Below are 26,021 nucleotides of genomic sequence, written 5' to 3'. Positions count from 1 at the left end.
AGGAAATTGAAGATCATACACTCAAACGGAAAGACATCCCATGCTCTGGTCTATCTGATGTCATACTGCACATCCCCATGTCCATCCCTTAACTGTTCACTGTAGTTATATTTGATTTTACAATTGTTTTCTCTTATCCTTCACACTAGCTTAAGTAGCTGAACCACAGCCTTTACTGTGTATTTCCCTTTACCAGTGGAATTTCTTCCTTCCTGTAATTTCTTATTTCTTGTAGCCTTTTCTTTTTCACTTAGAGAAGAGCCTTTAACACTTCTTGTAAGGTCAGTTCAGAATTGATGAATTCTTTGAGTTTTAGCTTGTCTGAGAAGCTCTGTCTCTCTCATTCGATTCTGAATGATAACCTTGCTGGGTAGAGTATCTTAGGTGGTAGGTTTTTCCCTTCCATCACTGTAAATATCTCATGCCACGCTTTTCTGGCCTGCAATGTTTCTGCAGAACATAGCCTTGTGGGGGTTCCTTTGTATGTGGCTTTTTGTTTTCCCTTGCTGACTTTAAAATCCTCTCTTTACCCTTAATTTTTGTCATTTTAACTATGATATGTTTCGGTGTGGGCCTCTTTGGGTTCATCTTTTTTGAGGCTCTCTGTGCTTCCTGTACCTTGGTATCTGTTTCCTTCTTCAAGTTTGGAAATTCTTCAGCCATAATTTCATCATATGCATTTTCTCCTTTTCTTCTTCTTGAACCTCTATTATGCAAATGTTAGTACTTTTGAAGTTGTCCCAAAACTATTCTCATTTTATTAAAATTTGTTTTTCTTTTTGCTATTCTGATTGGGTGATTTCCATTATTCTGTCTTCCAGATCACTTATATGTCCTGTATCATCTAATCTGCTGTTAATTCCTTCTAATGTATTTTTCATTTCAGTTACTTTGTTCTTCAGCTCTGACTGGTTCTATTTTGTATTTTCTAGTCTTTTTGCTTAAATTCTCACTGTGTTTATTGTTTTCTCAAGTTCGGTTAGCATTCTTTTTACTACTGCTTTGAACTCTTTATCAAGTAAATTATTTACTTCTGTGTAACTGTTTTTTTTTCTTGTTCATTTGTTTGAAACATATTCCTCTGTCTCCTCATTTTATTTAACTTTCTCTGTTTCTGTGAAATTAGGTGAGACAGTTAACCTATCCTGGCCTTGAATTCATGTCCTCGTGTGGGAGTTTCCCTGTGCAGTCTGTGTACCTAGTGGCTTCGGTGCAAGGGCTAGACTTGAAGTGAGCCCAGGGTCTGCTGGCAGCTCCTGCCTTGGTGGGAGGTAGGGTTGGAAATAGAGGGGCCAGAGCCAGAGTTAGGTGCTAGCTGGGGCTTCTCCTTCCTCTGCTCAGCAGTTTTCTGAGGAGCTGGGCAGGGGCTCTGAGGAAGCTGGGTTTCTCCTGGGTGTGATGGAAGTCTCTGCCTTGGTTTGGAGGCATTGCCAGGGTCTGAGGTTTTGGGGCTGCACTACTGTTCTGGTTTCACTTTTCCCTCCCAGTGTGCATGCCTTAGTTAGAGGCTAGGTCGGAGCCAGAGGGGTTGCTTCACTCCTTCCAAATGTGCACAGCGAGGCACTCACCTGCCATGGTAGCCTCCGCCCTGGAGCTAATTTTGCTCCTCCTAACTGTGCACAAGGACATGCACCCTAGCAATGGCTGCCTCCATTGTGATCAGAGGCAGAGCCAGGGTCCAAGCTGGCTCTGTTCTCTCCACGTGTGCACTTTTGCTGGCCATGGCCGTCTCTGCCTTAGTGGGGTGCAGCACTGGTGCTACAGAAGCTGGAACAGGAGCCCTATGTGAGCTGGGGGCTGCACTGGCACAGTGCTGGCAAGTCAGCCAGGGTCCCAGGTGCTTTTCAGTCTCCTGCCTCTGCTCTGTGATGAGGAGTAAGCCAGTCTGTGTGTGCGGTCTTCAAGAGTAGAGTCTTAGTTTCTTACAGTCCCTGGTAAGCCCTGCTGCTTTTCAAACCAGCTAGTGGGGCTCGTCTTCCCAGCGTCAGACCCCAGGGCTGGGCTGCCTGATGTGTGGCTCGAACCTCTTGCTCCCAAGAAAGGATGCCCAAGCCTATGACAGCAGCCTCCTCTTCTGGGTCCCCCGGCAAGGGTGTGAGTCGTGACCGGATTGCTTCTCCTCCCTTGCTCCATACAGATCTTTCTTTACAGCCTTGGTTGTAGAAGAGCTGTTCTGCTAGTCCCCAGGTTGATTTTAGTGAGAGTTGCTATGTATGTAGTTGTAGTATTTCATATGTTCATGAGGGGAGGTGAACCCAGTGTCGTCCTACTGTACCATCTGGACCTTCCCCCTCCTGGGATTCAGTGATAACATCACCTTCGTAAAGATTATTTTTACTGTGTAAAGTACAGTCAGTTCTTAAACTTTTTTGGATCCTGGAATTCTTCAAATCTCTGATGAACGCGAGAGTGCCTGCCTCCACATACACCAGAAATAAACATACGCGCACACACTGTCTACAGTTAATCTCTGCTCCAACTCAGCTGGTTAACAGAACCTCCAGTTTTAATACTGCTTCTGGATCACATGACAGTGCCCCTGATAAGACAGCCTGGTCTTGCTGATTTGTAACACTGTTTTACACGTAAGTGTGCGTGGATGTGACCATCTGGGACACACAGCACAGATCCTTCCCCCAGCAATGCACTCTGGTAATTTCACCACAGAGAGAGAATAAAGGTTGATTAATTCATTCAAACTGTGTTCTATGGAAAAAGGGTAATCTACAAAATGTTAACATCTTTTTCTAAGGAAAAAGAATGCTGTGTTCAAAAGGCTGAAGAAATGCTGCATACTGTGGTTGTACCCCAGAGGTTCACTTGAGGATATGAAAGACTCTGAAGTCCTGCAGTAAAGAAACCAGTGCAACTCTTTTTGACCCAGCTTCTCCTGTATTTTCAAACCACATACGCTTTTTTTTTTTTTTTTCATATTTGGATACTTCTAATTGGTATCACTTAGAATACACTTTTGGAAACGGTGACTACTTTCACTCATTTTTTTTGTGACTCTTATAACAGCTGCCCCTTGCCCCGGTGCCTCTTGACAGTGCTGGGGTTGCTCCAGCATCTGGGAGGGACAGCCAGGTCCCTGGCTGTTGCTCTGTCTTATGGTTCTTACTTTCACCCAGGCCAGATTCCAGGACTGTTGCCTTCTTCTGTCTACTGGTCCAATGTACTGAGACTGAGATGGAGCCCAGTTTTCTGTTTTTCATTCTAAAAGCTTTTGAAGATAATAGACAGGGATCAAATACACCCTTTGTAGTAATTACCTCCTATTTCATTTTCAGCAGTTTCTATTTCTTTCTCTTTTTTAAAGTTATTCCAGTCACTAGTTCAGTAACAGTTAAGACTAGAGCTTATCTGACTATAATCTCACTTTTCATTACCAGGTGGGTTTGAGAGGCAGAGTTTCAGGGATGAGCACCATTGTGGATGGCTCCAGGATCAGAGGCCCAGGTCCACTGTCACCAGCTCTGTGAGCACGGCACCCTGCCGGACCGCATCTGTAGGATGGTGATAGTAATGGCGCCTGCCTCATTGGTGCCACTACCTTGAAGCAGTTAATGTACACAATGGAATTAGAACAGGGCATGGTTATAATAGATGAGTGTTAAGAAAATTCAAAGTCAGTTGAATCTTGTGACCTGTCCACGACCTACCACACAGCAAGCACCCAAACATCAGCTGTTATTGCCATGATCATTGTTACTCTTTTGGTAATTTTATTGATTACATTCTCATTGTTTTGACTTACCTGATTCCAGAATGAAGATCAATTTGATATAAACTGATTATAGAAATTTAAATTCTAGTACCAAGGGTTCCTGTTATGGAATTGTTACGTTATTTGTTGTTGATTTTTAACAGCATGATTCCAGTAAGGAACAGACTATTTTCTTTCTTGCTTATTTGAAAGAATTTCCCTGCCAAACTGAACCAGAGGGTAGAAGAGCTACGCGTGTGGGGATGTGTCAGGTTGGATCTGAAAGAGCTTCAGGAAGGGAGAGGAAGTAATTACGTTACACCTTCTGGAAATGCACAATCAACAAGAAAGTCACATTTAATGGAAAAACAACCCGGTCCCTGTTCCTGTGTTTATTTTTTCACTCCTAACCATTTCATTACATTTTGCCACAGAGGCAAAATGAGGGTAACTTACATTTGCCACAGCTTCAATGTAAGTTACCCTCACAACCTAAATAAATGACTCAGAAAACTGAAGTAAGGCCTATATTGCCTGTTCTATGCTTATTTGTTCCTTTTAGGTTCTATCTTGCCTCCCTTACTGTGGAAATAGTTGCTTAACAGTTTTAAGTGTGAAACAGTTTGCAAGAATCCAGATTAGTTTCATCCTGAAAGGAGAAAAAGTTACCAATACCAATTTACATGTATTTGCATTGAACATTTGTTATTTTCAGCAACCAGATATATAACATTTCCGTGGAGCAAAAAAGGAGAGCAGTTTAACTTGAAAGCAGGTGGGTTGAGGCCTATTGGGAAGTGTCTCCTGTCAGTAGGCTCTGGATATAGAGAAAGGGCCTCTGACCTTAACAAACCCTGTTCCATATTTGAAAGCAGTTTTCAGAATTTTTTTTTTTAAATAGTGGGTCTAATTCTTACACAAAATGTTATTTGGAGCCCAGATGTGAAAGAAGAGGCAAGAAAAATGGTTGGAGTGTGAGGACTTGGCTTCTCTTGCCCTCTTGTTCCTCCCATGATCATCTCTGGGAAATCTGAGAATTCCAGGTTTGAAAAGCACTAACATGTGGAATAAATGAATATATTTGTTAAATTTCTCACTCTATTATATTAGGTGAAATACTTAAGAATATATTTAAATTTTTGTATTTTTAACGAACACTCTAGAAGAGGGGTTGGCAACTTTTTCTGTAAACAGCCAGATGGTAAATAGTTTGCACTTTGAGGGTCACAATGCAACACTGAGAATATGATGTAAATACTAATATACCAGGAGCAAGAACGAAAATTTCCATAAAATTTTTTTAAACAAAATTCAAAATATATAATTAGGATTATTGAGTACATACAAGTTTTGGTAATATAGGTTGGCTAATGGGAAGAATTGGATTTTTTAAAATAACATTTTGCTTAATTGGCGTTCCAGGTAACATTCCTTATCATCAAATCGATTGCAAATGTTCACCTGTGAAAACAATTCTTAGCTCGTGGGATGTACAAAAATAGGTTTGGTCTGTGGGCCGTAGTTTGTCGATTCTTTCTCTAGAATAAGCCTCAACTGGAAAATAGTAATTAGGAGATTTCAATTAACCTTTAAAGTGCTTTCATTTTGTAGTGATAGCAATAAAACACCTTCTCGCTGCTCTTATATGAGCAATGCTCTTTCCCTTTGATGGTGAAATTTCAATACCCAGTGTTGTGATAGTTTCAGAAAAAGTGAATCTCATATATTCTCAGTGAGAGTCTTTTTGGGAAGAGAATTTGTCAAAAAGTCTCAAAAAATCTAAGAAAGCACACATGCACTTTGACCTAGTGATTCCACTTGTAGGAATTTAGCTCAATGAGGAGTATACTGAGGTATTTATGTGCGGTGTTATTTATGACAGGACTGCTCATCTTAGTGAAAATTTGGGCACATCCTAAATGCTTAGCAATAAAGGGATCTGTGAAATAACTTATTGCAGAGATGCAAAGAAGAGTATTAGAAAGACATTGAAAATTGTACTGTGAACCTTTATTGACACGGAAAGATTGTTTTAAAAAAGCAAGCTGAAGACATTATGCATAGTATGAGCCCATTGTTGAATAAAAAATTATGTGAAGCTTGCACGTAGAAAACCAAATGACTGTACACCAGAAATTGACACAACATTGTAAATTGACTATACTTCAATTTAGTATAAAAATTGTATAAAAATTATTTTAAAAGTATACAAAATTTTTTATAAATAAAAAGACAGTAAAAAATTTTTTTAAATGGTAAAATGTTGACAGTGCTTATTTGTGAGATAGGAATGTAGATCATTATTAGTAGTAACATAATAAGAAGTACAATTTCTTGAGCACTTAGCAACTGTAGGCACTCTGGGGATGCTTTACAGACATAATCTCGTGTGCTCTTCAGATCAAGTAGGAGTGCTAATTTCTACATCCAGGGGACATTGAGGTTTGGAGAAGTTAACTTCCCCCTTTGACATAGCTAGAAATGGGGAGCCTGGGTTTTGTACTCAGACGTGTTTCATTCCAGAATTTGCACTGCTGTCTCACAATTCTCCTATTTTCTTCATGCTAATGGATATTTCCAATCTTGCTCTGAAGTATCAGCGGGTGTTTTCAAGAAAGTTGAAGATGAGATCATTAGGTGTAATTACATTAAAAACACTGAATTGCCATGTAGAAGATTTAAGCATTTCTTGACCCATAGCTGCTAATTCTGGGAACTCCCATCTGCCTGTCCTTGCTACTGGCCCATCGGGCTCCCATGAAGGCTTGGAAGGGCAGAAGTCATTATTCTAGGCTACTGCAAAGAATGGGCATTCCAGTTGTCTCTAAGTCTCTAACACCCAGCCAAGAAATATTTGTTCGCCTCCAAGGTAAAAAATAATCTTCCATATTTTAATGGTAAATTCCTTTTCTTCAGGAGACAGGCTGACTCTAAGAGCTTTACAGAGTCAGTGCAAGTAGTGGGAGTAATCGTCAGTTGGTGACCAAGAGACTTCCCCCAACTTCCCCAGTATACGCCCTCCTCCTTACCACATTCCCTCAAAAGTGACTAGGGATAGTGTTGGTCCAGGAGGGGATTGTTAACTTATTCAAATAAAAAATAAGTGCTTATTTAATAATGTGTCTACTAGAAATAAATTATTACCTGGATTTAAACTTCATCATTTTTTTCCTGTGAGCTAGGCTACAGATGCTGTAAAAATGATGGCCATTAAACTCCGACATTTTCCATTCACTGAACAAGATGAACTGTTCTTTCCCGCTAAATTGCTCTTTAAGATAATGAGTCCTGTCACCAAAGGTCTGTGATCATCTTGCCACTTTGGTCTGTGTGATTACTGGGTTATAGAGCACAGTCAACATGATCAATTTTTTTTTCTGACCTGTTTTGTCACATCTTTTGTTCCCAGCTCCTTAAAAACAGGATGATGGGTAAATTCATCTTTCTTAGGAGTTGTGAAGAGCCATAGTTTTATTTATTGAATGCAGTTAAAATGGCCTGTTGTGAAATGATGCCAGATGCAGGGTCATCTAAAGCTCTTACAGGAGGCACATGAAAAATCTTGAAACACCGGTAAATTAAAAGTGATTACAAGTATCTATCTAGGTATTGAACTGGGAATTTAATGGTCATTATTGACTCAGAATCACTTTGGAGTAGGCAAAACTCAGGTTGTTTGGTGAAGATTAATAAATAGCTAAGTACAGTAATTGGATGTGGGGTGAAGGGTAGAGGGGACTAATATATAATGATAGCTCTGATTATTTTTTTAGTTCCCAGCTATTAATCCATTTATCTAACAAATATTTATTGAGGTCTACAGGCAATGAGCACACAGAGCTCAGCAGAGCAGACCCAATCTCTATTCCCATGGACCCTCGGTTTTCCCAGATGGATGCTGAGTATCTTGTCGTGTGTGTGACTTGGAATCTTCCATAAATCATGAGGATGTAGAACTGTACCCCCCTCCCTGCCATAGACACATAACCATGACTTTGAACATGAAAGGGAGAAGCCAGTGGAAAAAGTTGACTTTTCTAGCTGTATACAATTTAGATTAATTCATATTTTAAAAATCCTCCAATGAGATTGGCTCAGACTGAAGAAGGAGAACTACTCTAATAATTACTATTTTCATAATATCTTTAAGCTAGAGTTTTAATTTTCAAATGAAATGGCACCAAATGATGGCAGGTGCTGTAGAAGAGAGCAGGGCTATCCTTTCTGCTGGTTTTGCCAGAGATCATAGATGATGGCTCACTGTTTAAGTGAGTCCTCTTTGTTTAAGCAGATAATTTTTCCAATTCAGTGTATTTCTCATTATAAAAATAGCATTAAATAGAAGAACAATTTTCAAAGATAATGTTTTTAAAAGGGATGAAGAATAATTTCTTACTTTTCTCACTAATGAACATTTCCTTTATCAATTCTTTAAGGATCCTGGCCTGAAATCATGTATTTTTCCCAGTAATTTGCTCTTGACCTTCTTGGAGCTGAGTGTCAAAGTGATCCAGGTTGTTTGTCTTTTAGCAGTTCTTTTAAATTAATTTCTGTATTAGGAACAATTAGCCTCTGATTTCAGAAGCTTTGTTCTCTTATTGTGTGCACAGTTTCAGAGGAGAAAAAAAAAAGGAATTTATTCTGGAGGACAAGATGGCTGCAGGAGCTCCAAGAATCACCTCCTCATATTACAGTATTTGAAAGAAAGCGCTCCTTTGCTGTATTCATTTTCCTAGGGCTCTTTGCAGACCCCCTTCAGGTTCCTTGGTCTACGCTACACTAATCACTGCAGAGGGGAGGGAAGTGACTGTGTTTGGCTTTAAGTCAATCATGATTCATCCTTAGGGTCTGGAGAGTTCAGCTTCCTCTGTGGTCATGGCTTCTTGAAGAAGGATGGATGCAATTTGGTTTTCATTGGCACCAAGGGGAGCGAATGACTTTTGGGTAGGCAAGCTATGCTACGTGCCAAAGTTGGTTTTGGCAAGTTAAGTTTATCAATTCTGGTAACATTTTCTCCCCCCTCTTATAGCTGTCAAAATTCTCACTTCACAGTATTCTGATTCTTCTTTTTTATTGAAGTATAGTTGATTTACAATATTGTGTTAATTTCAGGTGTACAGCAACGTGATTTAGTGATATATATATATATATTCTTTTTCAGCTTCTTTTCCATTATAGGTTATTACAAGGTATTGAATATAGTTCTCTATGCTATGCAGTAAGTCCTTGTTGTTTATTGATTCTTCTTCAGATTCTTGATTTGCTTATCAAATTCATTGTTTATAGATAAGTAAAACATCAAAAAATACATGATGATATATAATATTTTATTGTAATGATATTTTATTAAAATGGATGTATTTTTAGAATCACTACCTAAAATTTTGGGACCTCAGAAATGAAGCAAGGAAGGGAAGAAAAGCTTACAGTTTATTGCAAGGAAAAGAAAGTTATACACAAACTTCTCAGTCTCTTCAGGCTGTGGTAACTGGAGCATTTATATCTCTGTTTCTTCAGATGTGTCTTTCAAGGTAGTTGGATTATCTGAGATGAAAAGAGGTGAGAAAGCTGAAGGATAGTGTTATGGGCTAAACTGTATCCCCCCCACTCCAATTTGTATTTTGAAACCCCAACCACCAGTACCTCAGAATGAGACTGTGTTTGGAGATAGAATCCTGAAAGAAGTAATTAAGTTAAAATGAGGCCATTAAGGTGGACCCTAATCCAATCTGACTGGTGTCCTTCCAGAAAGAGATCAGGCACACAGAGAGACACCAGGGTTGTGTGTGCACGGAAGGAAGGCCACGTGAGGACACAGTGAGAAGGTGGCCGTCTGCAAGCCAAGGAGCGAGGCCTCGGAAGAACTCAAACCTGCTGACCCCGTGATCTCGGAGTTCAAGTTCTCAGCTTCCAGATCTGTGAGAAAATACATTTCTGTTGTTTAAGCCACCCCATCTGTGGTATTTTGTTATGGCAGCCCTAGTGAGTGAATATAGACAGTAATTAGCGCCACCTGCTAATGGAAACCTATGCAGTGCTGGGAACCGTACTAGGAGGCCTTTATGAACTCCATTTTAATGACTGAAAAACTGAGTCTCAAAGAGGTTAAACAATTTGTAAGTGGAAGAATGGGGAATCAGCACACTCTAAATATTTCCCAAAGACCTATGCAGCCTGGATAAAGTACATTCATTATATTCAATATTATATATATATAATATAATATATACATATAATATGCACATATAAAGTACATTTATAAATTTATAAAAACATAAAAACTTGCTGAATTCTTCCTGTTCATTAGGCATAAGGTGCTAAGCACGTGATATGAGTTAGTGTGTTTAAGCCTCACCATGACATTACGACCATTGTCATTCCATATAACAGATAAGGCTCATAGACTTTGAGTCAGTTTCCTAGGATCACACAGGGACCACGGCCACGTGCTGGAGTCAGGACTCAAGCTTGGATAATCTCACCCTCGAGCATTCTTTGCTCTCCAGCATCTAAACTACTTTCTGTTTGGGTAGATCATCCGAAGGAAAGGTTTATGAAGGGAAAGCTTAAGTCAAAATGACACAGAGCACCCATAATAGAGGAGAAATGTAAAATTAATGATATGTTCATTGTTCAATGGATCTTGAAGAGATTTTTAAAAGACAAATGTGAAATACTACTTATTATGAAACTAGTACATGCTTGGAAATATTTATTTACCCTTCCAGCACATAGATCAGTTTTTTAATCGATTAGTCAGTCAATGAAAAGATAAAGAAAAGAGACACAGGCAGTCCCTGAAATGGTATCATATTAACAGAGTGGCCAAGTGAAGTCCCCTTTTCCATAGAGATGTGCTATAATTAGGGCTCGAAGGATAAATACTCATTATCAAATAACTTACACGTGGGACCAAAATATTCCACAAACAGGCATATGCACCTGAATATAAACTTTAAAGATGTCTTAAAAGGAAGAATACGTATTTAGGTCTTGTAAAATGGGCATTGATATTATGTTCCTCCCCTCTCTTACCAATTTTATGTTTCAAAAAAGTGATAACAGGCACTTGGCATGTCACTGTGGCTAAGACGAGGAAGATTCAGTTGTTCCTGGTGATGGCAGGTGGTGTCTATGAAATCACTATGCAGCTATAAGTCTCGGTATTTTTTGCTAAATGCCAGCTGTGCCTCTCTTACACCTTATTTGAGTCACTGCCTGGAAACCAATGGCTGAATGGGAAATGCAGCGAGATGTGAAGCAGAGTGTTAATTAGTAGCAATGGATGGAAACTCACGGCTTGTGGAGAACTCAGTAACAGGACTGACTATAGGAATTCCTGTGCCTCTTGTAAAATAATCCTGATTTTCTGAGCTGTAAAATCCTTTCTTGGTTAATTTGAGTTTGATTTCTTTTGCCATTAGTAAATTGTATGTAATATTGTCAGATGGTTTTGAACTAAAATCAATTCAGCTTTGAGAAATTTTGTATCATTCTTTGGTATAAATATCTAAGACCTCAAAAGCAGGAGATTGAAAATGACTTCTGATTTGCATTTATGAATAAACTTAGAAAGTATGTTAAACTATATCATGCCATAGAGATTTTTATACCACACACTAAAGGGTGGGGGTTGAAACGAGTGAGGTATTTTAAAAAATATACCTCACTGTCTTAAAAAGTGAAAGACCAATAGATTAAGCAAGAAACCCTCTAAAATGCACATGCAGGGGCAGGGTAACGTTCTCAGCACTGCCAGGGAAGGAGAACTACTCACACTGGATTTTTGTCAAGATTAAAATGAGGACTTGGAAAACGTTTTATGATGGCTAGCTCAGACTTTTTAATTTGACTCTTGCACTTTCTCCAGATATTTACACCACAATGGCTGACTGGTGTTACCCTACTGTCATCAAGATGGCCCTTATGCTGCTGGCAGTCACATCACGTCACCCAAGACCCTTCCCTCCTCAGTCTCCAGGACCACGACATTGTCTCCACCCTGATCCCTCTCCTCAAACCTCCAAAACCCTTTCAACTTCCCACTTCTTATAGAGAAGCGTATTTCCTGATTCACTGAGGAAAAAAAGCCAATAACAAGGACTTGCATAAGCAGCCACAACCACTTCTAGACAGCTCTGTGCATCTGCTTTCTCTCCTGATCATATATATAGGTGAACAATTTTCTATTAAAGAAAAAGATTCTGAAAAGATTCTAATGCCTCCGATTGCCTACTAGACCTCACCCCTTCTCCTCTATCCAAGGACATTGCTCAGCAATTCTTCCCTCCTGTCCTTTGTCATCCAGTTGAGCCTTTCCACTTGAATATTCTCTTAGACTTCAAGTATTCTTTAAAGTCTCATATTTAAAAAAAAACAAAAAGGCAAAAAGAAAAAGTCCCTTTTCATGATCTCACATTTCTTTCAGTTATCACCCCATTTTTTAACCTCCTCTTTAGAGGTAAGGCCTTGAAATGAAATTTTTATAGTTGTTTTCTCCAATTCCTCTTATCCTATTCTCCCCTGAATTCAATAAAATCAGGATTTTGATCCCACAAGTACATCTAACTGCTCTCGCCAAGATCGGCACTCATGTGCACATTGTGAAAGCTCACAGTCAGTTCCCAGTCCTCATGGTGCTGATCTCCACACACTTGACATTGCTGATCATTCCCACCTCTTTGAAATGTGTTCACTGCTTGGCTTCAAGGTCATGCCTACTACCTCGCTGGCCACTCCTCAGTCCCTTTGATGGTGCCCACTCAGTTCTGACCTTTAAATCTTGAAGTGCAGCCTTATTTAGACATTGAATTTCCCTTTTCTATTTACACTGACTCCCTAGGGAATAGAATCCAGATTGGTAATCCACACATTTACACCTCCAGCCTAGATACCCCTTCTGAACTTCAGGTTCGTAGACCCAATTATCTACTTGACTTTGCTTCCTGGATGTCTAACAGATGACTTAATGCTAACATGTCCCAACCCCTGCTTCTCTCAGTCTTCCACATCCAGGAAAAGGCAGCTCCATCTTGTCAATTTTTCAGGGTTAAAAAACCATGACTTTGTCTTGATCCAACATTTGATTCTTTCTTAAATCCTTTTGGCTCTGCCTTGAATTTTTTTCTTACCACCACAGCTGCCATTCTAGCCTTACCCAGCATCGTTTCACCCCTCAAATACTGGAATGCCTTCTGCCTGGCCTCTCTTCTTCTGTTGTTTTTTCTCTGACAGTCTATTCTCAATTCAGATGCCAGAATGATCCTTGTAAACATAAGTCAATCAATCCATATAATTTCTCTGTGCAAAATCTTCCTGTAGCTTCTTCCCATCTCATTTGGAATAAAATTCAAGGGTCATGATACATGCCTCTTGTGCGTGAGGTCTCACCTCATCTTCTGCTACTCTTTCCCTCATTCGCTCCCTTCCAGCCACACTGACCTAGGGGATGTTTCTCTGACAAGCCAAGTGTGCTTCTGCCTCAGGGCTTTTGCACTTGCTGTTTCTTCTGCCTTGAACATGTCCCCCCAATAATTGTGAGACTCATTCCCCATCATGTTCAGATTTTTGCTCAAATATCACTTTCCTTTTTAAGGTCTCCTCATATCAATTATTAAAACCTGCAACCATCTCATTTCTTTATACTTTTTTGGTAGCACTTTTCACCATCTGACATGGTAGCTATTTTACTAGTTTTTATTGTCTGTCTTCCTAGAATGTAAGCTCTAGGATGGCGGGGGCCTTTGACTCCTTTAACTCCAGCCCATAGAGCACTACTTGCACTCAATAGGTACTTAGTAAACATACGAATTTCTGAATGTATGAATACAATTGGGTGGGCACTGAAATGTAACTTGTATAATTTTTCAGAAGGTATGAAAAAAATTAGTGATTTACAGCATTAGGTTTCTGTCTTTTAACATAAGAATTCTGTCTTATCAAAAGTAAAAAATGTTCTTTATGCTAATTAGATAGGTCTTACTATAACTGGTAAGGTGATAGAGGAAATAAAATGAAATGAGTAAAGCCAAAGGTTACACTTTTCGTTGTGAATTTACAGCTGTTTTTCCAAAATAGATTTTTGTTCTGTTTCACTTCAGTGGTATTGAAAACTTCTCTCTCTCTCTCTCTTTTTTTTTTTTTTTTTGTCTCACAAATGCACTATCTCTACAGGTCATCTGTAGAAAAGTGGAATCTGTCACATTTATAAATGATCTTTTGAATGCCAACACAAACAGCAAAGTTAGCTAAAGTTAGATTTTTGAGTAACTCCCAAGATCTAAATGAAGGGTTTCCAAGTGTGGGGTGCATAAGGACCTCCAGGAGCTGCTTGTTCAATACAGCTTCCCTGCTCCCCGCCAGGCCGGCTCTGCTAGGACCTCTGGTGCCCTGGGAATCTGCTGTAACAGTGCCCCCAGGGATTCTGATGCCAAGCTTCGTGGGCCTGGCTTTGAGATGTGCTGCTCTGATCATTCAAAAGATGTTCAGTATCTTTCCTAGAAATCAAGCAAAGGCTATGGTAAGAAGAAAAGTATCATGAATTTCACTCCTGTGGAGACCAGTTACCCTGCTATGAATCGTGGCTTGTTGCAAGCTGCCCCCATCCCCAGGATGCTGCCTTGCATATGTGTTAGAGCATAGAAGGTGGGGAGCATGAGTGATTTCAACTAACCTCTGCTTGATCAATATTAACCTATTACCCTTACTGATGAGACAGTTCTAAGGAAATGTCACGTCACTGTAGGTGGTTGCAGTCACCTCCTGGCTACGTCTGCTGACTTGTGACCTCCACTCCACAAATGGCTACATTTTGGTGGGGCGGGGGGAGATCTTAGTGCTTTTGTCTCCTTGCTCTTTTCTTTATCCTAAGGGAATTGGGTGATTAAAAGAGTCAGAGTATGATACACTGTTACCATGGAGACCAGAAGCTACTCAGCTCCTGTACTGTTTTTTTTTTTTCCCCTCTCTAACCAGCTGTTATTCCACCAGAATAAAGGATTTTTACCAAGTGGAAATATGAGCCCTTGAAATCTTTCCCTGTAGCTCCAGTTTGTGTGAGAGAGGAATGCCACCAAATGCTTTTCATTATTCTGAGACAATGTGCTAAGAAAATGTTGGGTTTAGAGTGGTGAAATTTCCTGTCTCTGTGGTGTTTGGTTTCTGGACTTGTAGTTATTTTGTTTTAAGCTTTTGGTTAGCATATTATAATCACGAGTGGGAAGAAATGGTGTGCTTTTAATACACTCACCTCCTGCTTTGAGAGGAGAGGGAAATGTTGGCAATTGCAAATTATTCATAAAATTCTATCTATCCCTTTGAGTACCGACTATATCCAAGCATGCTTCTAAGTGCTTTACATGTATTATTTTATGGAACTTTACATCAAACTGTGAGGTGGTTTCTGTTCTGTCCATTTCACAGGGTAGAAAACTTAAACACCTGGAGCTTACATGACTTGTGCATGCAGGCTTTCTAGTGATGAAACTAGAAGAAGATCCCGGCACAGAGCCCCCACTTGGGCTATGATCACTGCTCCAGAGAGGCTACTGCTGAATCGACTGTATTGTGACAGTGCTATGTTATGACTATAATTTAGGTCATGCCCATGTCAGATGTGAGTGGGCTAGTCACAACGCTAAACCAACAGTTATTTCAGTAAGTTGTAAAGTATCCTAGAATTAGGGTGCAGCTGACACCCCAGGTGCCTGCCCCAGTCTCCAGGCCCCGCTCCGATTTCAGCAGCAGACGGTGGACGCGTCTCCCATAGTTCAGACTTGACTCAACACAGCCAACCTCCACCTGAAGCCCAGCTATCTGTCTGTCTGTGCTTCACCCCAGAGTCATCTCTGACACTCTAGGAGCTGCTGGTGTTGTGCAGAGAGCAGCCAGAAAGCGCCAGAGAATTCACTGCTCAGGGACAACTCTCACTCGGGGTGGGGGGGCATGGGGCACGAGTGCATAAACGCTCCAGCCTCCTGTTGTCAGCTGGATAATTCTAAAAGGCATTCTATATGCTTCTCAGAGGCCCTGGTAAAATCGAGGATCCATCCTGGAGGAATCCCTCTGCTATCTCAAAGACACAACTTACAGTGGTTTTTCCTTTCTCCTGTCTTACTCTTCCCTCGGGCTCCTGCATCCTGGGATAACTTCCTAAGTAAACCACCTGCTCCCAAGTCTGCGTCTCAGGCTCTGATTTCTGAGAGAACTCAAACTAAGAACCAGAGTCACTGATCAGCGTTCAAAACTGTGATGACCATGCAGCGCTGAGCTTTCAGCCACCAAGGATGCAGTCAAGCCTGCGTGGTCAGGACACACTTGTGTGTGGTTGGATACTGGTTTCGTCACTTAACCTACCTTACAACACTGTCAGTTAATCATATATTCTGGACCTCAGTAATGTCAAATGGAAAAATGGGGAAAATACTACTGCTTCATCGGATTGTTGTGAGCTCGCTCAGGACCGTGACGTCCAAGTCGTGGTGTGATCCTTGGCCCACCTCTAGACTCCCCACCCCACCAAGACCAGGTGTTGGGTGATGCTAAGTTGGGTAGAAGGAAGAGTGTGAGATTGTCCTGAAATCTGTGTGTGGCAAACGAGCACTCAGAATACACGGTTCTCTTCTGGGAGAATAAGGTGAACTAAATGTTGGCGAGAGATCTCTGCTCATAAAATGTGGCAGAGGATTATGGGACAATGCTTTCTCAATGTTCCTATAAGAAATTTTATAAAAAATGTCTGCTCTCCTCCATTCCCCTTAGAGGAAAGAACTATGAGTTTACTGTAACATATAGAAAACCACGGGGACTCAAAAAATGCAAAAAGCTTTGATTTAAATTATACCTCCATTTACTAAAATGCTTCTACTTTATTAAAATTTCTGCCTCTTGCTGTAAGAAAGATGTTACAGAGGTTGGGAGCAGAAAGTGGGTGAGTGTGGACTGCCTCTAGAGTTGCCATGGAAACAGGTGGTACAACCAATCAGTAAAGAGATAACGTGTTCATCCCGGAAGTTTTCAAATTGCCCCCAAAGGGCATCTGACTGTATAAGTGACCTGTGTAACCATAGCTGGTAAGCTGGTGCTCTGTGCCCGCTGACAGCCCCAAATCTCTGGCAGGGTAAAAGCAGCTTATCTTGCACACACAGCTCTATAGCTCTGAAGATAATAGAAGTTATCTGTGCCGCAGTTTCTCCTTCTGCTTTTGCAAATAGCAAGAGAGACAGTGGGGATGGCAATAATGACTTACATGTGTATTGCTCTTCCCACATTTCCAAGGAGTTTTATGTTCATTGATCCACGTGGTCCTGTAAGATGGGCAGCCTTGGCCTTACTCTCCCCGTCTCACAGAGGAGAACACTGAGGCACCGGGGATTTGTTCAAGGTCAAATGATAAAATAAGTAGTTGAAATGAGACTAGATTCCTGAACTCTTTGTATAACTTTAAAAAATCTATTTATTTATTTTATTGACGTATAGTCAGTTACAATGTGTCAGTTTCTGGTGTACAGCATAATGTTTCAGTCATACATATACACACATACATTCCTTTTCATATTCTTTTTCATTATAGGTTACTACAAGGTATTGAATATAGTCTCCTGTGCTATACAGAAGAAATTTGTTTCTAATCTATTTTATGTATAGTAGTTAGTATTTGCACATCTCGAACTCCCAATTTATCCCTTCCCACCCTCTTTGTGTGACTTTTTCCTTTCTGCTCAGGCACAGCCCAGAGACATACTGGAAGAGAATAAAAGACCTCGCTGTCTTGGAACTTGGAAGAAGCCCTGACGGCACTACTGGGAGCTGGGGTTGAAGCGCTGTGCGTGGGTCCCCCTCCTCTCCATGCTGACCTCCATTTCCGCCCTTACCTAAACCTAATTCTTTTTCTGCAGCACAGTTTTTCTCCATTAAAACTTTCTGAAGTTAACTTATAGCCACATATGTATCTTTCTTGAATTCCCACACTACTTTGTCAGATTAACCCATATGGTACTTCAGTATTGTGATTTATAAGAAATACATATTTGGTCATTCAGGTGACCAAAGTATATTCCTCATATATATTTGGTCTTTGTCCATGGCATTAGGAACTGATAAACTGGAAGGTAATAGTGGATACAATCAGTATAAGAACACAAACACAGATAACTCATAAAATTGTAATAAAATGCATGTGTTTGGAGAAGTGTAATAAATCCTTAGTTGTAATTGTTATTCCTTTCATATTTACTACATATGTTGTAATATGTTATTCCTTTCATATTTACAACAAAGCTGCAAAGCAGATATTATCCCATTTTTTAATAGAAGGGAAAATTGAGACATAAAATGTATTTAGTCACACCAGCTGCTTAGACCGTCCCAAGGTCAAACAGCTGGTGTTATGGAAAGGATTTGAAGTCAGTTTTAACCCCAAATCCTATTGATTTAAACGTTGTACCAGATTACTTCATCCTTGGGATTCATACTTTTACTTTCCATTTGTTCTTACCTACTGTTTGAAAATATAAAATAGGAAGTAGAGTTATTTGATCAAAATGAAGGAAAGTAATTATCCATCAAAGTGACTTAAGTTTGCATCTGTGTATTGTACTGGCCTAGATGTTAGGAAAAAACCCTGCCTCTAGCAGCCCGTGCCTGAAAACACCGGCACGTCTCAGTCTTTGTATTTCCCGTGATCCTTGTGTGCCAGACTTGGGTTTTACCTGAGTGTCATGCTCACGTTTGATTGATGAAATCTGGCTTATACTTTAAGATTCACTTTGAATACTACCACTTCCAAGAATCTTTTCGAGATCACCTCAAAAGAAAATTTCTTCCTTTTTTATACTCACAGTATTTTGTCAATGTTTTATGTATGCATTGGAGTTTCTATACCTGACTCTCAGGCAAGGGTTTCTAGAAGGCAGGGTCATATGTTGTACATGATTTTACCCATCATGATGCCTTGCCTGGAGTCTTATGCATGATAAGTGTACGATGGACATTTGCTGAAATGAGATCAAGCACCATCCCTTTGTTAAAAATCCCTTTTTAGCTTTGCCTTTTGATGGAGAAAATTCTATTCTGAATTTAAGTTTTGCTTTGAGCTATCTTTCTCCAAGGGATTCTAGAAAAGAAATACTTAAAAATAAAAGAGATAGGTAGGGAAAATGCCTTGATCGATTAGACAGTTTAAGCCTCCCAGCCTCTTCCAAGTTTGCCTCTAAATTCGTATTATCAATTTTTTTGGCTTTCATAGTAAATCAGACTAGATATTTATTAAAATCTTAACTTCTAATGCTTAGGTTTTACTCCTGCAGGAAGGCACACTGCTGTGTTACTAAGTGTTAGTAAGGGCAGTGCACAGTCACCTTGTGAAAATTAAATGATCTTTTATGAAAAATGAATAGGATCCCAGGCCCAGAAGAGACTGTGTTAATTCATTCCATTTGTTTATTTACTTCTTTAAAGCCATTTTAGAAAGAAGATAATCTAATTCCAAAGAACCAAAGATTTTACATGTTGTAAACAATGACAAAAATATTGATCTTCATAATACTAGTGTTCTAAAAATTAAGGAAAAAACTTCTTTCCCTTTGTTAAAATTGGAATATTTCTTTGTTCATTCATTAATTAAAATGTTTTCTTTGTTTATTTCCTGTGTTTTCTCTTCAAGGCAGCTTTGAACTTTTATGGTGTCTTCTCTTCCATATTGGTTGCAATCAGTTCAATGCTCTAAAACACAGTTGGTCTCAGATCTTTTGGTTGATCATTCCCCTGAAGTCTTTCTTTTGAAGGAGGCATTGGAACGACATTCCTGCTATTCAAAGAAATCATACTTGCTGGTGTGCAGTTACATTGGTGAGTACCTGCGACAACTTATGCTATCCACAAACCTGTAACTGCACATCTCACTCCAGTTATCACGTTATAGGTAGGATGACTGTAAATTTGGACACTTCATAATAATACTAACATTTACCATCTTGTAGGTAAAGTTAATGATGTGGTATGTTTTCTAAGAAAAAGTGCTTGTGCTCATCTAACACTCGAGTCCTCCAAGTTTCCACTTCTCTAAGGTACCTCTTATGTTTCAAATACAAGGCTCTGTGTTGTTGACCCATCAACTGATGATCGTCATGACCGAGGTGCGCTGGCAGAATCACAGGTGTTCCACACTGTAATGATCCACTGTGTCATTTGCTGCCCTCGAACAAGCACCAAGGAAGGAGGAAGCATAAAGGAGACCAAAGTAACTTTGACAAGAAGACACTAGCAGGGCCAATGGAGATAAGATGGTATTTGGGGGTATGTACAACTTTAACTGCTTTATTGAAAATTAAATACTTTTGAGGTCTTTTGAGAGAGTGTGTGGACAGGTTTTTAACAATAGGTCAAGGAGAGAAAGAAAGGATTTTACGGTTCCTGGGAGAACTAAATAGACAGGAATAAGAAATCATTTAATTAGCATTTAATCCATACATACACTGAAACCTGGAAACAGTATTCTGTTGTAGAACAAAATGGGTCCCCATTCACTTTCCAGAAGTTTGAAAAGGTAAAGCATTGCATTTTTAGAGAATTCATTGATTGACTTGCCCTCCGCTTCCCTTCCTTCCCTTTCTCTGCCCCTGGGGTGGCCCTTTCTTCAGGGTGATGGGAAAGGCTGGGAGGAGAGAGCAAGTCCAGCAGGGAGCTTCCTGATTGTCCCAAACCTTGGCTCAAAGCATGTCCGGGCTCCCTGAGCAGCTGGGAATTCCTTCCAAGCAAACTGGATCAGACCAGAGGTGACACTGAGGATGGGAATTGATATGACTTCTCAGCATACCGTCAGCAAGAGAAGCCAGAGGGTCAAAGAGTGCCCTCTCAAGGTGACAGGCTTGAGTTGTCACATATAAACAGAGTGACTGCATTTCTTGCCCTTTTGATTTATTGTCCAAACCGGGACATATATGAGAGTGAAAAGAGGAACTATTAGTGATGAAGTCAAGACAACAGTTTTAAACCATTCCCAGCGAAACAGGATACAGGATCAACTTACACACCAATCACGTTCTCTTTTCTCTTGTTATTCTATGTCTGGAGCACAGATCTGTCCACTTCCTCTCCAGATTTTTCACTAAGGGAAAGCTAACTAGACCATCTAAATACTTAGCACCTACTTACTGCTTGCTACATCTGCTTGTGGCTTTTCTCATTATAATGCTGTGTGGTTGGGAATTTCCTATTGTTAAGCAACTAGAAATGGAGTCTTCTCAGTGCAGTTTTAACTCTACTTGGTCAGATTCCCACTGTCTTCTTATTTTTTCTCACTTTCAATGTTGAAAGAAGACAATACAAACCATGTCACAGTTCTACAGGTTTTTCTCTTCACGCTGTTTCTCTCCAACTCCAAATTATGGCTGGCCAGTATATTTTACCTGATTTTAATAATTTAACTTGCTTCGTTCCTTCCAGGTAAAGTTGATGTTTTTCCTCTTTTCCTATAATAAGGTTTTACTTTCTGATTAACTTACTGGTCAATCTTATTTAAAAAAAATTGTTGCTTCCTAGTTCTATGCTTTACTAAGTTTTTCTGTTTCATGTATTAAAAATGCAAAGTCATCTAATTTTCTATATTTTAGATGCTAACTTTTGAGTGTATAAACTATTTTAACAATTTAATAAAACTTGGACTCAGAAAACTTGCCTTGTTGGCTGCAGAGTATTAGTAATATTTTGAGAAACTCCATACTTTTCAGGATGAAAGTAAAGAGTTTTTTTAAAATGCAATTCACATCTATTAAGTACTAGAATCTCATATGAAATTTGTTTTTGCCTCAAAGATGTAAGGATTTTGAATAAAATATGAATAATTCCAAAATCACTTGTATACTAAGGTTGACCTAAAACAAATAGACTGCCAATTATTTCTCCAGCAAAAATGGATATACTCGAGATCAGCATAGACTTGCATTTGGGGTCTGCAGTCATGGTGAGCCACGTGCAACTCCCTTCACCGCAAGGGAAGAACACCTTATAGAAAGGAAAGGGAAGGTGGGAAGGCTGTAGTAAACAGAGTCCACCGCCTTTCCTTGTCAGAAGAGGAGTCTTTCTTCTTCCTCTTGGGCTCTGCTATCGTTGTAGGGTGTGAGAGCTCCCCCATCTGGTCTCCTGACTCTGAGTTTTTTCTTTTACTTTTTTTTAATTAAAATTTTTTTATTTACTTAATTTTTTTTAGTGATAGTACTGGGGATTGAACCCAGGACCTCGTGCATGTTAAACGTGGGCTCTACCACTGAGCTATACCCCCACTCTGAATTTTTAACAATTATTTACACCAGTAAAACCAAAGTGAAAGGTTCTAAGAAAACAAAAATCAAAAATGGCAGTTGTACTTTAGATTATGTGCTTATTCATGCAGTTTTTCTTGTTTGCTTTCTTTTTATACCTACTATTGAATATAGGTAAGTCATTTTATTTTGTCTTACTATTGTCAAATCTTGAAGCTCATAATATTTGACATGAATAAAAACAGGTTATCATACCTTCTCTTCATCTGTTACACCTACACTTATTTTTATACCAGGAAATTGTGAAAATGATGTATTGGGTGAGAAGTACTTTCAGAAAGATGGAGCAAGGATCTCCAAAACCCTATTTCTCCACAAAAAGCAAAAAGAACACTGGCAAAAATGATCAAAATCAACTTTTTCAGAACTCTGAAAATTAAGTAAAGGCTTGTAAGAGCTTGAAGAGCCTTTATTCAACTGAAACTTGGTAAGAACAGTGAGCTTTGTGGATTTTTAATTTGCCCTGTCCCATCCTTCTCTCTCCAGCTCCCTCTCTAGTTGCAAGGTTGCTAGTTCTCAACAATTTCAAAGTACTGTCACTATGTGACCTGTCTTTAGTTTGCTTACCAGCTGCCAGGCCACACAGCAATGGGTAGTTAGGAAACCCTAAGCCTGGCTGCGGTGCAGAGAGACACACAGGAGGCCCAGATCCCTCTGAGCCTTCCTCATGTCAGTTTGTCATGGGGTGACCATTCTTGCAAAGGAACAGTGTGAGGACAGAGGTAGCATCCTCAACACCCTCTTGAGGGCTGTCTTCCTCCTTCCCATTGAGTTAAGGCCCCGGGCTCACACCCTTCCTCTGAGGCATCCATCATTAGCTGGGCTGTTTCACATTCCTTCTTTCTAGGAGCGAAAATAAAACATTTTATGTTTGAAAACATTATTAAAAACACCACAAAGTTAAAAATGACATCAGATACAAGGACCAAACAAACAATTAAAAATAAGTGAACAGAATCTCAGAGAAATGAGGACTGTAGCAGATACTGTATGTGGTTGGCTCACTCAGTATTCTTTCTGACCTGCTTTTGCCTTGCCTTCCTCTACCGTGAGGGTCTGGGAAGCCAAAAACCTACCATCAAGATGGCCTTGCAACTTCTTTATCCAATTATCTGTTGATGGACATTGAGGTTGCTTCCATGTCTTGGCTATTGTAAATAGTGCTGCTATGAACATTAGGGTGCAGGTATCTTTTCAAATTAGACTTTCTCTGGATATATGCCCAGGATACAATGGAATACTACTCAGCTATAAAAAAATCAAAATAATGGCATTGGCAGCAACATGGATGGACCTAGAGATTATCATATTAAGTGAAGTAAGTCAGACAGAGAAAGACAAATATCATATGATATCACTTATACATGAAATCTAAAAAAAAGGACACACATGAACTTATCTACAAAACAGAAACAGACTCAACAGACATGGAAAATATACTTATAGTTACCAAAGGGGAAAGGAGGGGAAGGATAAATTTGGAGTTTAGGACTAGCAGATACAAACTACTATACACAAAATAGATAAACAACAAGGTCTTATTGTATAGCACAGGGAGCTATATTCAATATCTTATAATAATCCATAATGAAAAAGAATATGAAAAGATATATATATATATATATGTATATGTATAACTGAATCACTATGCTGTATACCAGACAGTAACACAACATTGTACATCAACTAAACTTCAGTTGCAAAAAAGATGGCCTTGCAGCTTGAGGTGGCTACACAGCACAATGGTCGATAATGAGATAGAAGTCTGCTGAGGATTTCTGGGAAAGTCTTTGCCTGATAAAGGTAGTGCTTCTTCTTCCATCTCCTTGCCCTCCCTTCTGCCTGCTGCCTGCTTCCTGCTGCCTGCTGCAAGACGGCTGGAAGGCATTTATCATCTGGCCACCATGAGGGAAAGACACTGGGAAGGAGAGACCTTGACCCTAACACTCTGAACTGCCAGCAACCACTTACTTTCAAACCTCTTGCTATTTGTGAAAAATAAACAGCTTAATTTGTTTAAGCCACTACTTAATCAGATTTTCTGTGACATCTAGTTAAAGTAATTCCCAAAAATGTAGATAGGAAATTGGATGCATGAAGCAGAAGACAGTCACATATACAATTTGACTGGAAATACTTAATAGTTGAAATCTGAAAAATATAATAGCTGAAATAAAGACCTCCATAGAGGGGTTAAGTAGCTGAATAGATATGATGGAAGATAAGTTAGGGAGCTGGAAGGTGAGGTCCAGGACCTTTCTTGAAAGGTGTCAGAAAGGGATAAAGAGATGGACCATATAACAAAAAATTAAGAATTATGGAAAATAGAAGTAGCATCAATAGCTGAACAAGTGGTTTCAGGTGGCAAGACAAACAGTGAACAGAGAGAAGGAAATAACTGAAAAAAATTATGAATAAGACTTCCTTAAACTAAGGAAAAGTATTCACACACTGAATGGACAGATTTCAGGCCGTGTGAAACAGAGTAGAGAAATGATAACTTATACCCATGCATGTGATGTGAAATGTAAGAAAAACTAAGTCTAAAAGAAAAATTCCAATAGCTTCCAGAGATTAAAAGCAGATCTTTTTCCTCTAACAAAAAATTCATTGTTATCAGATTGTACAATAGCAATGTTGGATCATGGAATACTATTTTCAGAGTGTTGAATAAGAAGACATTTGAATCTAGAATTTTTCCCAGCTGGATTATAATTTAAATACACAGAAAAAAATTCATGACATGCACAATGCTTCAGAAGATTTACCACACAATGAGTCTTTTAAAAAATACTCTAAGGGCAAGAGTCAGAAAGCTGTGGGCTGTGGGCCAAAACTGGTTCCCCCAGTGTTTTCACCAATAACATTTTATTGGGACACAGTGCCACTCATTCGCTTATGTATAATCTATGGCTTCTTTCCTGTTCTGATGGCAGACCTGAGTAGTTAATGACAGACTGGACCATCTACAAGCCTAAGATATTTGTTATCAGGTCCTTTGCAGAAAAGTTTGTCTCCTCCTGCTCCAAGACAAAGCACTCAAGCAAGAAGAGAAACAAATCTAGGGTGCTTTGAGATGAGGGAAGTTAGCATGAGTAACTAACTTGGTAAGGTTTCCTGTTTAAATTAACAAAGGATGAAGAGAAGCTAAACTATATCCCAAACAATCCAGACCTAAAGCATTTTACGTGATGCCCGTATGCTTGTGGAGGGACCAGAGGAGGCAGGTTAATGCTGAAGCTTTCGCCTTGTTCAGGCAGCACTACAGCAGACAGGGCTTCATGTCTGTGCTGCATGATGACATCACACCAAAGACGCATCATTTACATTACATAAACATCTTAGACAGATCATTAGGGCCTGCGTTCTGGCCCTCACATCACTGTCTTAATGGCCAATGCGTGGAGTGGAGACCTGAGTCGAATGGGCCCCTTGGATATGATGCCTGAGCTGCGGAGAGGAGCACATGTGTGCCTTCAGGGAGGCAGGGCTGCTGCTCACCAGGGCTCCAGAAAACCCCCAGGCTGATTTAAAACATTTTTTTCCTCAAGAAGGGTTGCCCTTCTCTAATTCACACACAATTGCTAGCTGTGAGTTGGCCCTTGACATTTTAAAAGGGAACAATTTAGCTCTGGATAGGCTTAAAATGTTAGGAAAAAGTAAACAGATATGTGTTATCAGTAAATTAGTGATAACCACCGGAAGTGTAGAAATAAACCAGCTAAAAATAATCTATTCATCCAATGGAAGATAGGAAAGGAGAGAGTGGGAAATAAGAGAATATGCAGAAGGAATGTACAATAGTCTGTCAGGAAGAAATCCAAATGCAACAGTAATTACAATAAATATAAATGCATAAAACTGATCCAAAGACATAGATGCTCAGATTAGATTTTAAAATGACGATTGTTAGGCAAGAGAATCAAATAACTATCTCCATGGAAACATTGACATGACATGGTAGTTGTCAAGTGATAGTTATTACTGGTTTTTTTTCC

At 39.5% G+C, this 26,021-nt stretch overlaps 1 long non-coding RNA gene across 3 annotated transcripts in view; it reads left to right on the top strand.

Moving 5' to 3' along the window:
• Positions 1-26,021, top strand: part of LOC106730051 — a 54,456-nt gene that overhangs the window by 4,546 nt on the left and 23,889 nt on the right. Inside the window, exons 2-4 of one of the 3 annotated variants that reach the window (XR_004312737.1) lie at positions 19,372-19,552; positions 19,796-19,999; positions 22,260-22,652. This is a non-coding gene — a long non-coding RNA (uncharacterized LOC106730051). Of the gene's footprint in view, positions 1-19,367; positions 19,553-19,795; positions 20,000-22,259; positions 22,653-26,021 lie in introns of those variants that run through there. The other 2 variants (XR_004312736.1, XR_001366481.2) reach the window with 2 other exon arrangements.

The sequence above is a fragment of the Camelus ferus genome, chromosome 2 (assembly GCF_009834535.1).
Source record: "Camelus ferus isolate YT-003-E chromosome 2, BCGSAC_Cfer_1.0, whole genome shotgun sequence".
Classification (NCBI taxonomy): domain Eukaryota; kingdom Metazoa; phylum Chordata; class Mammalia; order Artiodactyla; family Camelidae; genus Camelus; species Camelus ferus.
Note: the sequence above shows the minus strand (reverse complement) of the source record. Positions and strands in the feature narration are given on the sequence as shown.